Raw genomic sequence first — 14,306 nt, 5'->3', positions numbered from 1 at the left:
CCCATAACCCTCCATCCCTTTCCTGTCCATATACCTATCCAATTTTTGTTTAAAATGACAAAATCGAACCTGCCTGTACCACTTCTGCTGGAAGTTCATTCCGCACAGCTACCACTCTCTTAGTAAGGAAGTTCCCTTTCGTGTTACCCCTAAATTTTTGCCCCTTAACTCTCAATTCATGTCCTCTTGATTGAATCTCCCTTACTCTCAATGGAAAAAGCCTATCCACGTCAACTCTCTCTATCCCCCTCATAATTTTAAATACCTCTATCAAGTCCCCCCTCAACCTTCCACGCTCCAAAGAATAAAGACCTAACTTGTTCAACCTTTCTCTGAAACTTGGGTGCTGAAACCCAGTTAACGTTCAAGTAAATTTCCTCTGTAAACTCTCTGTTTTGTTGACATCTTTGCAGTAAGTTGGTGACCAGAACTGTACACAATACAGTGCACACAGAACTGTACACTGTCTACCAGCCTGTCCTTCCAATACAATGAGTATTCTTGGACATCAAGCTCCCAGCTATAATCTTCTTTCAGCCACGATTCGGTGATTCCAACAACATCAGACATTCAAATCTGTAACCGTGCTGCAAGTTCATCTACTTTATTCCATACACCGCATTCAAATATAAAACCCCCAGTCCTGCAATCACCCTTCTTGTTTTTGTCCACCTTTACATTGCAACTCAACCTGTTGTTTTTGCAGTTTTACCCTATCAACAGCCTCTTCTTGCTCGGAGTCTCATTACAGATTTCTGTTGTTTGTAGACCAACAACCTCACCCTCAGCACCATCAATAACTCACACTGAGACGTAAGGCGAGATATCGGCTTTTATTGACTGGAAGAAGGAACCAGGAGTGAGTGTCTATCATACTATGTCCTGGAGACTGAGGCCGAGCGTCAGGCCTCAGATCGCCTTTATACAGGGGCCTGTGGGAGGAGCCACAGGAGCAGTCAGCAGGGGCGTGTCCAGACAGGTATATGTAGTTCACCACAGGGAGACAGTGTGGGAGGAGCCACGGTCTGTGGGAGGAGCCACAGGAGCAGTCAGTAGGGGGCGTGGCAGGGGCGTGTCCAGACAGGTATATGTAGTTCACCACAGGGAGACAGTGTGGGAGGAGCCACGGTCTGTGGGAGGAGCCACAGGAGCAGTCAGTAGGGGGCGTGTCCAGACAGGTATATGTAGTTCACCACAGGGAGACAGTGTGGGAGGAGCCACGGTCTGTGGGAGGAGTCACAGGGGCAGTCAGCAGGGGGCGTGTCCAGACAGGTATATGTAGTTCACCACAGGGAGACAGTGTGGGAGGGGCCACAGGGGCAGTCAGCAGGGGGCGTGTCCAGACGGGTATATGTAGTTCACCACAGGGAGACAGTGTGGGAGGAGCCACAGGGGCAGTCAGCAGGGGGCGTGTCCAGACAGGCACATAGTTCACCACACCATCCCCCTGCCCACTTAGTTTAAAGCTCCACTAAACCTGCCCGCAAGGATGTTGGTCCTACTCGGCTGCAGATGTAACCCGTCCCTCTTGTACTCGCCGCACCTTCTCCAGAAGAGATCCCAATGACCCATCAATCTGAACCCCTGTCCCCTGCACCAGTTCCTCAGCATCGCATTCATCTGCCACGTCATCCGATTCTTACCCTCGCTAGCACGTGGGATGGGCAGCATCTCTCCTCATGTGGTGGGCTGAGGAGGAAGAGAGGCGACTGTGGGGGTGCGGAGAGGGAGGTGGAGGCATAGAAGGTGGGGGGGGGGAAGGGGGTTGCTTGTGACTGGTCGATTGAGCTGAGAATCCATCAGGCCTCCGACACGAGGAAGCCTCTCTGTATTCACGCTGGTTTTGAAGGTAACTCATTTTTATCTTGGCTCCCGTACTGCAAGTTCACCAGCGGGAGCAATTCCTGAGTCAGTAAAAATGTTTGATCGATCTATTCCGTCGTAGCTGGCAGGGATAAAATGAGAGGGTGGGGTGGGGAAGGAAGAGAAAGAGAAGTGGAGGAGAGGAGGGTGGGCAAGGGAGGAAAGGGTAGGAGGCAGGGAAGGGGAGGAGGGGGTGGTGGAGGCAGATAGTGATGGTGGGTGAGGAAGGTAGAATTGGGAGGGGGGACTGCATAAGGCAGGAGTGATGGAGGGAGGGGGAAATGGAAAGGAAGGGGAGGCAACATGGGATGTGGAAAAGGAAGGTAGGGAGGGGTGACAGTGGGAAGTGAACCGTTTTGGCACATGTAGCTGATTAATCGAGCTGAGAATCCTTTGCGGAGAAGCCCCTCTGTATCTGGGTGAACTTGTTTCCCCAGCAGGAATCATTTCTAACATGACTCAGTCAAAATGTTTAATCAATCTATTCCATTGTTGTTCACAGGGGGTGGGGGAGGAGAGGAGGATGGGGAAGGAAAGGATTGAGGGTGATGGAGAGGAGGAGGGGAAAGGGAGGATTAAGTGGGGGAGATGTGACAGTGGGAGTGAGTTGGGAGGGGTAGAGAGGAAGTGTCACAAGGGGACGTGGAGACTGGACCCAAATGCAGGACCCAGGCACTGAATTACTAGGGGCAAGACAGGAACAACTAAAGGATAGAACAAGATGGGGAGACCGTGGCAAGCAAAGATGATCCTGGGGTTCAGAGAGTTCATGGCGATGGCAGGACCCTGGCTAGGCTAAAGGATGGGTCTATGGGACAAGGAATGCCGGGAGGAGAGCCCCCTGGGCAGGACCGCCTCCCGGGCAGGAACACTGGGGCTTGGGCAAGACGTGGAGCACCTGGGCACAACCCGTTGGAAGAGAGGGGTAGGAAAGGGTCAGAGCCCTTCCACCAGCCTGCTTACCCAACAGTGGTAAGGGATCAGAAGGGAGCTCGATCCAGGGTGACTACAACAACGGACTTACAGAACGAGATGATTAACGGTGGGTACTCCAAGCCGGGTCGCAACAGGATGACGACCCCCGATCCCCAAAACTAGACTCGGTCCAGGAGCCCCTTATATACACCTGCCAGCCGATAGGTCTCAGGTGCATCTCCTTAAGCCAGGATGATCCTATTTGGGCTTAAGGGTGAAAGGAGGGACGGCTACAAGACCCGGAGTCCACGGACCGAATCAAGACCCGGCAAGCGGGCTCCGGACCAGACCATAACAGGAAGAAGGGTCGGCACTGGGTGGGGGGTTGAGGGCTTAGGGAAGTGAAGTTGAGTTATTGATTAAGGAGAGGGAGTGAGGGTGAGAAGGATAGAGGAGGTAGAGAGAGGGATGGAAGGAGGGAAGGGGTGGGAGGGCAAGATGGGTGGTGGGAGGGGGACAGCGAGGGGTAGAGGGAGGAAGGGTGGGAGAAGATTAGAGGAGGGAGGTGGTAGAGAGAAGGATGGGTGAGAGAAAGGGAGGAGAGAGGGATTGGGAAGGCAGGAGTGGGGAGAGCGAGAAAGCAGCAGGTGGCCAAGATGGAGAGAGTACGAGATAGGTGGTTTGGGCAGGTTGGGTTAGGGGATGAAGGAAGGAGAGGAGAGAGGAGGGGAGGTGGAGGAAGGAGGAGAGGGAGTGGAAGTGGTGGGGGGCAGGGAGCCTTGCAGTGGGAGTTGGAAATGGAAGCGAAGCTCAGAAAGCCAGTGTGAGGGAAGGACCAGGAGTGAAGGAGGTTAGGGGGGAGAGGGTGTGAGGAGTAGAGGGAGGGAAGATGGTAGAGTGGAAAGAGTGAGGTAGAGGGAGAGTGAAATGATGGTTCAGTGGGAGGGAAAGGAAGGGGGGAGAGTGGCAGAGTCATGGTGGGAGGGACAGAGGGTGGGATGGAGGGAGGTGGAGTGGGAATAGTTAGTGTGGGAGACAGGGAGTGGTAGACGGAGGGTGAGTGATGGGAAGAGGGTAGGAATGGAGAAGAAATGTGATAGCGTAGTACGAGGGACAGAGGTGGTGATGGAACGTTGGAGAGACGGAGAGAGGGGAGGGAAGGAAATGAGAGGAGGGGGAGATTGAGAGTGTCTGGCGAAGAGGAAAATGAGGGGGGGCTGTAAGGGAGAGGGCAGGGAAGTGATGTGAGGGAGGTGATGGGAAGGAGGAGGAGGGGGAATGGGAGGAGAGGAGGGAGTGGGAGGGAAGGAAGGAGTGGAGAGAGAGGGAGGGGTACATGAACACTATTATTTATGATTGTGACAGTGATGTTATGCCCTGCTTTGTTCCGCTGGCAGAGAACAGCACAGTTCACCACGTGTGTCAGTGATAATAAACCTGGTTCTTATTCTGTGGTCCTCAGAAGCAGCCAAAATGGACAAACTAGAGTAGACCATAACGTCAATAATAATAATTTATAGAACACGCTCCCACAGATAATCTCTTCAAACTGGCTTCCAAAGGGAATAGTGAGAACATGAAACTAAAAGGCAAAACGATGTCAGTTAAAGTCAAGTTTAAATAGATGAACAGGCTTTGAGTTGGCGTTCACTCGTGTGAACCGAGTCTGAACCCCTTACAGCTTTTGGTGTTGATACCCACCGTATAGAAGCATAGTTCAAAAACACTGACCTGTCAATTACCTTTTGAGGGAATTTGCTTTAATTTAAGGGAATGTAACTTTTGTGGTCCTGAATGGTAGTGAGGGAGGAGGTGCAGGGGCAGGTGTAGCACTTGTTCCTCTTGCAAGGAGGGAGATCAGTGGGGAGAGATGAAGAGACGTAGGGGCTGGTGGGGAGATAGGTGAGGAAAAGAGGAACCCTATCCCTGGTAGGGTGGCGGGAGGATGAGGTAAGAGCAGACGTACTTGAAATGGAGGAGACGTGGTTGAGGGCAGCATTGATGGTGGAGGAAGGGAAGCCCCTTTCTTTGAGAAAGGAAGACCTCGCCGTTCTGGAGTGAAAAGCCTCATCCTGAGAGCAGATGCGGTGGAGACAGAGGGATTGAGAGAAGGGGAAGGCGTTTTTACACGTGACAAGGTGGGAAGAGGTACAGTCCAGGTAGCTGTGAGAGTCTGTGGGTTTATAATAGGCATCAGTTGATAAGCTGTCTCCAGAGATGGAGACAGCGAGATTGAGAAAAGGGAGGGAGGTGTCAGGAATGGACCAGGTAAATTTGAGGGCAGGGTGGAAGTTGGAGGCAAAGTTTTTGAGGTTAACAAGCTTTGCAGGAAGCGGCACAATTGCAGTGTAGCATAAGTGGGGGGCAGACACTGGTGTAGGCTTGAAACATAAACTGTTCCAACGAAAAGCCTGGGACCCATGCGAGTGCCCATGGCTACCCTTTTGCTTGAAAGAGGTGGGCGGAGCCAAAGGAGAAATGATTAAGAGTGAGGAGAAGTTCTGCTAGACGGGGGAGAGTGGAGGTGGAGGGGAACATTGATGATTGATTGCTGCTTCCTGTATCCATGTTGACCTCATTGACCATTTCGCCAAGCACCTACACTCTGTCTGCCAGAACAAGCGGGATCTCCCAGTGGCCACCCATTTTAATTCCTCTTCCCATTCCAACATGTCCATCCATGGACTCCTCGCCTGTCATGATGAGGCCACACTCAGGTTGGAGGAGCAACACCTCATATACCGTCTGGGTAGCCTCCAACCTGATGGTGTGAACACTGATTTCTCAAATGTCCAGTAATGGCCCCCCATTCACTATTCCCCATCCAGTTAGCCCTCTCGCACCTCATCTCTTTGCCCGCCCATCGCCTCCCTCTGGTGGTCCCCTCCTATTGGACTGCCCTCTTATTATGAGCTCTTTACTTCATTCCCTCCCCCCCCCCCCTCCCAGTTTTCACCTATCACCTTAGGGCTCATTCTCCCCTCTCCCACCTTTTCAATCAACTCTTCATCCTCATTTCTCCAGTTGTGCAAAGGTCCTCGGTACTGAACGTAACTGTACCTCTTTCCATAGACGCTGCCTGGCCTGCTGACTTCCTCCAGCACTTTTTGTGTGTTACTCAGATTTCCAGCACCTGCAGATTCTCTTGCGCCTTTGCAATATTTCTGAAGGGTAGAAATGCTGCTCCGGTCACTTTCCTGATGTGGGATTGAAAGTTCAAATCTGAATCAAGGTTAGCACCCAGGCTTGTTAATTCTGATTGAACGAGATATGGAAATGTATTCAAAACTTCTGCGACCTTTTAAGTATTTACTTCTATGCAACAAAAACGGAACCCCTATAATCCCATAGTGCTTTGCAATAAGCTCAGTGTACGTGGCCATGAATGTGTAATGTCCTTGATCATTGTGCAACTAAGGGAAGGGTGGATGATGCAACTGTACTGAAGCGGAGGAGTTGACACCCAGCATAGAGAGTAGCCAAAGCATAGCCTGAAAACTTGAATAAAAATGACTGTAACTCAAAAGCAGCCTCTGACCATGAGGAGAGATGTTTCTTATCATTAGTAATAAATGTGCCTTTGAACAGATGTTATGACATAGTGGAAGGTACATGACAAAGGGGAGCCAGGTTTTTAAGCAGAACAAGAAGTTTATCTCTCTTGGCACTGGGACCAGGCAAATATATTTCAGATTTATTGTCATTCAGATTTAGGAAATTATTGCTCATTCATTTGTTTAGCAAATAATTTTACCATTCAGCTGGAAATAAGAACTGATTTCCCACTGCAACCCTCCCCCCCACCCACCCCAGTCATATGATTAAGGCACAGAGAATATCTGAAATCAGTCTGCTGGAAGTCACGCAGGGAAATTCCTGAGGCAGCTGCGGCATGGCGAGGGTTAAGTGAGGCGGCAGCGGAACGGAGCGCGGTGCTTGTGAGGAATTCTCGCTTTGTACAGCACGGACACCCGGGACGCGAGCAGACCAGAACACGGTAACGGAGATGAAGGAGTGAGAAGCACACGGTTCCCATCGGACGATCACTCTAACAAAACTAAGGCCGTTTTAAACCAGATTGAATGCAAATAAAGGGGTAAATTTCATGTGGCTTTGTTGGTTGTTAACACCTGCAAGATATGTATCATGATTGGAATTCTATGTTTGCAAATAAGGGATTAGAAGCTTCAATCGGTCAATATCGATATAAAATTGACAACTCTGAGCTGAAGTTTCAGAACAGTTCGGTGACGGGGGCCGGACTGTTGTCCCGGTGCACGAGTAAATAAAGTTTGAAGGAAGAGCGAGTGCGAGTTGTGGGAGACCAGGTGATCGGTGAGGTCACTTCACCCAGAGCGGTGACCGTTCGGAACCCGTCACGACAGGGACAGACTGAGGGGAGCGGCAGGAATGGGTTGAAGGGGAAGCTGAGAGAACAGAGAGAGAGAGACAAGAACATCACTACGGGGACAGACTGAGGGGAGCGGCAGGGATGGACTGAAGGGGAACAGAGAGAGAGAGAGACAAGAACATCACTACAGGGTGATGGGACGAGCAGAACAGGAACACCAGCAGAGGGGCAGAATGGCCTCTCTACTGCGCACTGAGTTTGCGGCAGAGTCAGCAAAGACCTGAAACTCAAGAATTACAACTGAACTGGTTTATTCATCACAGATTCAAGATATTAAGCTCCAGTCAAATTAAATCCAATGTCAACAAAACAAACCCATACTCTGCCCAGAGACCAACGTTCTGTTCCACGTGTGACGCAGAGCAGCAATCTGACACCAACACTCACCAACGAACTTACAGCTGAACTCACCAAATACGGGTGTTAAAAATTCAACATGAGTTACTTAAACTGCCTCCCCGTGTGAATTTAGTGTACTTCAGCAGTTGGGATGACTGAGGAATTGCCTTCGTTCATTTAAAGCACCTGAAAGACCCCACCCAGCTCTGATGCCTGACTAAATCCCATTCCACACACAGAGCAGGAGAATGGCCACTCTCCAGTGTGGACTATCGTGAGATTCAGCAGTTGATATGACCAAGTGAGTCCCTTCCCACACCAGCAGCAGGTGTGCGACCTCTTCCCAGAGTTAATTTTCCGATGTCCCTTCAGTTTACGACACAATGAATCCCCTTTGAACAGTCGGAACAGGTGAACTGTCTCCCAGTGGTGTGGACTTGCTGATGAATCTTCAGACTGGGCTTTTGAATATATCCCCACCCAGACATTCGGCCTCTCCCCAGTGTGAACCTGCTGGTGTACCTGCAGGATGGATGACCGCTAAACTCCCTTCCCACACTCGGCAGGTGAGTGACGTTTCCCTGCTTTGAGCCCTCTGCCATCTCGTCAGCTCAGATCAATCTCTCGGCAGCTGATCTCTAGTGAGACTGTGCTGGTGTGTTCTCCAGCCCCTAACTCCAATGGGCTTCGATGAGAAGTTTAAACAAAACCACATTTCAGACAGGAAGCAGGTGCGTGTTTCCAGCTGGGATGAAATACACCCTCTTGTCCAAGGGTTGAAAACGGATATATGTGTGTCCAGAGTTCCAAACCCTGCCCCCTACTGACCCGTCTCTGGTTTCCGACCCTGCTCAATTGAACATCCAATCAATGATTCCCCGGTCTGCTTTCAGGCTTCAGAGGGCAGTGGAGCATTGTAACAACCCAGCTGTGTGACACACGGCCCTTGGTAAATCTGGAAAATGACCCATTACGCTGAAAAGAGCAGGGGAGGAGTTTAATAATCAACGTCAGCCCAGAGATTTTATTTAGTGAAACAATGCAGTGTAGGCTCTTGTCGATCTTCGAGCCACGTCACCCTAGCAACCTTTGACAAATACGATTAACCCCAACCTAATTGATCACAGGAATATTTACAACGACCAGTTTACCTACTAACCCGCAGGCGTTTGGACTGCGGGAGGAAGCTGGAGTCCCCAGGGAAACCCACACATTCCACGAGGTGAATGTCAGAGGAAGAAGCTCCCCCCGTCCACAAACCAGGGTACAGAAACGCTCAGGATCGATGGCTGAGGGCTGAGAATGTTAAGCAGCAGCAATGTTTGCAGAGTCTGACGCAAACAGAAAGTCATGAACTTGTCACTGGATTCAGAAACTGTGAGTGTTAAATATCCAGCAGGCTGCTTATTTAAACACTCTCCTGAGTGTGAACTCGGTAGTGGGTCACTAGGTTGGATGACTGAGAGAATCCCTTCCCACATTGAGAGCAGGTGAACGGTCTCTCCCCAGTGTGAATCCGCTGGTGGGCTTGCAGATGAGACAACTGAGTGAATCCCTTCCCACATTCAGAGCAAGTGAACGGCCTTTCCTCAGAGTGAACCCGCTGGTGTCTCAGTAGGGTGGAGGAGTTACTGAAATTCTTCCCACATTCAGAGCAGATGAACGGTCTCTCCCCGGTGTGAACTCGCTGGTGGGCTTGCAAATGAGATAACTGAGTGAATCCCTTCCCACATTCAGAGCAAGTGAACGGCCTTTCCTCAGAGTGAACTCTTTGATGCATCATCAGGTTTGATGAGTTATTGAATTTCTTCCCACACTCAGAGCAGGTGAACGGCCTCTCCCCGGTGTGAACTCGCTGGTGGGCTTGCAAATTGGACAGCTGAGTGAATCCCTTCCCGCATTCAGAGCAGGTGAACGGTCTCTCCCCGCTGTGAACTCGCTGGTGTGCCAGTAGATGAGATGACTGAAGAAATTTCTTCCCACAGTCGAAGCAGGTGAACGGCTTCCCCCCAGCGTGAACTCGCTGGTGCATCATCAAGTTCGAGGAGTGAGTGAACCCCTTGCCACACTCAGAGCAGGTGAACGGTCTCTCCCCGGTGTGAATCCGCTGGTGTGCTTGCAGATGAGACAATTGAGTGAATCCCTTCCCACACTCCGAGCAGGTGAACGGCCTCTCCCCGGAGTGAACTCGCTGGTGCATCTTCAGGTTGGACGAGTTGCTGAATTTCTTCCCACATTCGGAGCAGGCGAACGGCCTCTCCCCAGTGTGAACTCGCTGGTGTTCCTGCAGGTGAGACGACTGGGTAAATCTCTTCCCGCAGTCTGAGCAGGCGAACCACTTCTGCCCAGAGTGAACTCGCTGGTGCCTCATCACGCGAGATCAGCGAGTGAACCCCCTCCTACAAATAGAACTCACTGGCGTGTCCGCCGGTGGGCTGAGAACGCGAACCTCTTCCTACACGCAGACTCTCAGCAGTGCATTACTTTTGACGTGTCTTCAGCTTGGATGACAGTACGAATCACATCCCACAGTCACAGCAGCTAAACTGTTTACGGTATGAACTCGCCGTTGGACGCTCGGGATCGATGGCTGAGAATGTCCCCTCCCTCACACAGAGCAGGTGAGTGTGAACTTTCTGGTGTCTCTGAGAGTAAGTTAATCCCTTCCGACAATAACAGCAGGTGAAAGGTACCTCTCCGCTATCAATCCATCAAGTCAGATGACACACGTAGTAGTGAACCCCTTGTGCAACCTAGAACTGATCTCTGGTGAACAAATCTGGTGTGTTCTCTGCACCCCGATTCCAATGGGTGTCTGCGAGTTACAACAAAATACCTCCTTTCAGACACAAAGCAAGTTTCCAGCTGAAATGAGATACATCTTCTTCTCCACAGGTCAACAACTAATTACTGTTGCTACAAAGGAAATATCTGGTGACTCCTTCAATAACTTTACCAGGTTTCACTCCAGGTGGGTTTATCCAAATCTCATAGAGCAAGCGAACGGCCTCTCCCCCACGGGTTCGGATTCTACTGGCTGCGACTGGTGTGTTGTCTTCTTCGGCTTCGCTTCCACCACACTCACGGGCGAACGGTGTTCAGGTGCTGTTGAACTGGCAGATGGAGCAAATCGTATTGTGCTTGAGATTGCCGTACACAAACCCTTTGCATTTTCCGCCCTGTGAAAAGATTTAAGGAAAGACGTCAATGGGTGAATGACAGCATTTCAGATGAGAGAATTCCAGTCTCTGTGGCGAGTCCTGACATCACACCGTCACATGTGAGGCTCAACCCAAGATGGAGGAACAGCTCGTCCTGTAACTGGGTACAGATAAGTCAATCAGAGTGACCAGAAAATGCTCTGTCTGTCTCCAATTTGTGGCTCAGCTCAGGTGGTCTCTCTCCATTAGTATAACTTCAAGTTCAGGGCACGTTGCCCTGTCCTGCTCAAAGCACATCACACTTACAGGACTGCTGCCTGGAGACTTTCAAATTACAGTGACCACCTCACCAAATGATTAACAGTGGGGATACATCAATCGTAACCCTAATGAATATAAAGGGGAGGTGATTAGAGTTTTTCACTGGAGATGAAGAATCTTTATTTATTGATACAGAAGGACCCAGCAACCCCACGACACTGACTAACCCTAATCGAATGGTGTAACAATTTACAGTGATCAAATAACCTACCTGGTCTTTGGACTGTCGGAGGAAATGGGAGCACTTGGGGAAAACCCATTCATTCCACTGGAGGACGTATACAGATTCCCTACGGAATGATGCTGGAATTAAACTGTGAGTCTGGAACACCCTGAGCTGTCACAGTGTTGTGTCCATATGTGACACTTTTATGATGGCCAATTGTTAGCCGGGACAAAGGTGTCTGATATCATTATGTACCCAGTCAGAACAGAACACAACATGTTCTCACGGGTAAAATAGTCCAAACCAAGAGGAGATAGAACAAAGGTCATTTTCTAAAGAACTTGTTTATTTTTCTCTATACACCACTAATTGACATTTGAATTCGCTGCAAGTAAATTATTTTAGGCCTCAGTGTCGCTAAGCACGCTGGCTCCCGAGACTGGGCCATCATCGGGTTCCAGACATCGGACTTACCCTCAATGTTTGCTAATCTATTTGCCTGATCTCCTTCCGGGATCAACTCGGAATTACTCTCTTGATCCGAGTTCCAAATGCTTGGATTTCGATAGCCGGAGCTCGGCGGTGTCTGCGTGAACCATCCGCTCCATTCCCACCCCCCACCCCCCGCCTGCGCTCCCGAGCACGGCCTGGCGATATCAGCCACGGCGGCCTCTCAAGCCTGAAGCCGAGCTGTCCATTCCGGTCCCAGGAAGACGGTCAGGCCGCTGAAATGGCGCCAGCTCGGCGAGAAATCCTCCGGGGCCCGGCTGCTGATTGCAGCCAGAGAGAGGGGAGGGGCGGAGGAGGCGCACTGCCCCGGGGGGTATTTATACAGTGCGTTCCGAACAGCTCGGTCCTCCCTCGGACCGCGGGGCCCGATCCCGGTGACACCGCCGCCCCGACCCCCGCTCCTACCTGCCGCCGATCCTCCGGAGCCTTTTGTCCCCTGAGCGCATGCGCAATCTCCCGGCCTACTCTCAGCGCCTGCGCGCTTGAGACGCAGTTCACCGACAGCGATTTCTTAAGCGCAGAGACGTCTGGGTAAGAAAGCTGCCATTGAAACCTCCTGCCAGAACATGCTCAACTCTGCCATCTGTCTTGGATCCAGTCAATGTCACATGTCTACCATAGTTAACAGCAGTCGAATTCAATGCATGTGATATAATCTTTGCTCACTTACCACACGAGGGTGGCCTATCCTTAGTGGGAGCTCGCTGGTGCCTCACAAGGTGGGTTGATTAATGTAACCCTTTGCACATTCAGAACAGGTATACTTCTCTCTACTTCTCTTGCGAACTTGCTGGTGTTTCAGGAGCTCGGGTGACTGACTGTATCCCTTTCCACACAAGAAGCAGATGAATGGACTCGGTCAGACGAACTGTCCTGACGAAGGGTCTCGGCCCGAAACGTCAACAGCGCTTCTCCCTATAGATGCTGTCTAGCCTGCTGCGTTCCACCAGCATTGTGTGTGTGTCGTCAGATGAACTCTCTGCTGTTTCAGCAGCTGGAAGGACCGAATAAATTCCTTCTCACACAATTTGAATGGCCTCTTCCCAGTGTGAACTCACTGATGTGATTGAAGTTGGGATGACTGAGTGAATCCCATCCTACAAATGGAGCAAGAGAATAGTGCTTTCAAATGTTAGCTTTATAGCTGAATCCCCTTCCTAGAGTCAGAACTGGTGAAAGGTTACTCAGTGGCATGAATTCAATGACGTGTATTCAGGGTGCAAACCTTAACATATCACTTCCCGCAAATGGAGCAAGTGAACGCCCCTCCTCACTGTAAATGCCCCAGACCTTTGCAGATTGGATTCCTGGATGAATCCCTTCCCACAAATGGGGCAAGTGTACGCCCTCTCCCGGGTGTCAACTGGCTGATGTTTTTGCAGGTGAGATGGCCCAGTGAATCCCTTCCAAAATGAGAAAGTGTGACTGAGATCTCACTGCTCTCAACACACTGGCGAATTATCAGGTCAGATTACGAACTCATCCACCAAGTAAATCAGCCGAGCGCCCGGTCCCCGGTGAAGATACGCTGGTGTACCCGAAGAGAATCGAGGAAAACCAGTGGCAGAAGGTCAGAAGGTATAAAGCGAGTAGAGCAGGGGCTGGCACACAGATCCGCGATGCAGCTGTGCAGACGGTGATTGTGGAGGGGATGTTGTTGCCAATCCCTACTGACTGGAGTCTGTAAGTGAGGAAATGGAGGATCAGTTGTACAAGGTGGGATCGAGGCCGAGTCCTGCAGATTAGTTTCCAGGCGGTGACAGTGTTAACCCGTAGTCCGTGAAGACCATCCCGATGTCTGCATCTTCACTGTGCAGATGTTCCAGAGCCGAGCACAGAGACAAACACATGACACCAGCTGTTGACGTCGTGACGGGAGGCAACTTGTAGCGGATCCGAGTCACCCCTCGGCAGGAGCTGATGTGATTCAAGACCAATCTCTCAAAAGCACTTTATCATAGTGGACGTAGTGTAGGTAGGACTGGACGACAGCCTTTGAGGCAAGTTACCACATTCCCCATAGAAAAAAAGTATGATTGAAGCCACTTTGAAGCAGGTGCTACTTCAGGCGCTGAAGCGAAAGGGTTAGATCTTTGTCTTCTGTGTTTTGAAATAAAACAATTAATAAACACCCACATTGCAAACCAGGAGACCCAAAGCACGTCTGATTGTGTATCCCAGGTTGTGGGAATTTGATAGGGAAGAAATGGCAGCGTACAAAGCAGAGGAGTGGTGTTTCAGAGGAGTTACACGAGTCTTTACTGAAGCAACAGGCAGCCAGGGCCAGGCGGGGAAATACAGGTCAATAAACATAACATCGACATGACGCCTAATGTAATGGTAATTCATTACGAGGTCCCAGAGCAGGTGAGCACGGACACTGGACTTTGCTCCGGTGTGTTCCGTGCCAGTGAAAAGAGGTGACGCAGGGACACTGAACAAGCTGAGCAAAATTACCAGGGGATCTTTATCTGCGAAGAAACCGGGCCGAGGCAGAACTGTTCATTTAATAGCGCTTTGGAGAGTCAAATGCAGGCAGAACTTTCTCTGAGTGGTGAGCGAACAGAGGGAACATGTTCCCCTGACAACAGAGTCACAGGGAGACAGCGTGACAAAAAAG

The 14,306-nt window shown here is 50.6% G+C and overlaps 1 pseudogene; it reads right to left on the bottom strand.

Moving 5' to 3' along the window:
- LOC132381680 (zinc finger protein 721-like) overlaps positions 1–12,154 on the bottom strand; it is a 93,823-nt pseudogene extending 81,669 nt beyond the window's left edge.
- Between the last annotated feature and the right edge of the window lie 2,152 nt (positions 12,155–14,306).

The sequence above is a fragment of the Hypanus sabinus genome, chromosome 26 (genome assembly GCF_030144855.1).
Source record: "Hypanus sabinus isolate sHypSab1 chromosome 26, sHypSab1.hap1, whole genome shotgun sequence".
Lineage (NCBI taxonomy): Eukaryota > Metazoa > Chordata > Chondrichthyes > Myliobatiformes > Dasyatidae > Hypanus > Hypanus sabinus.
The sequence above is the reverse complement of the archived record's forward strand: the minus strand, read 5'-3'. Positions and strand labels throughout refer to the sequence as shown.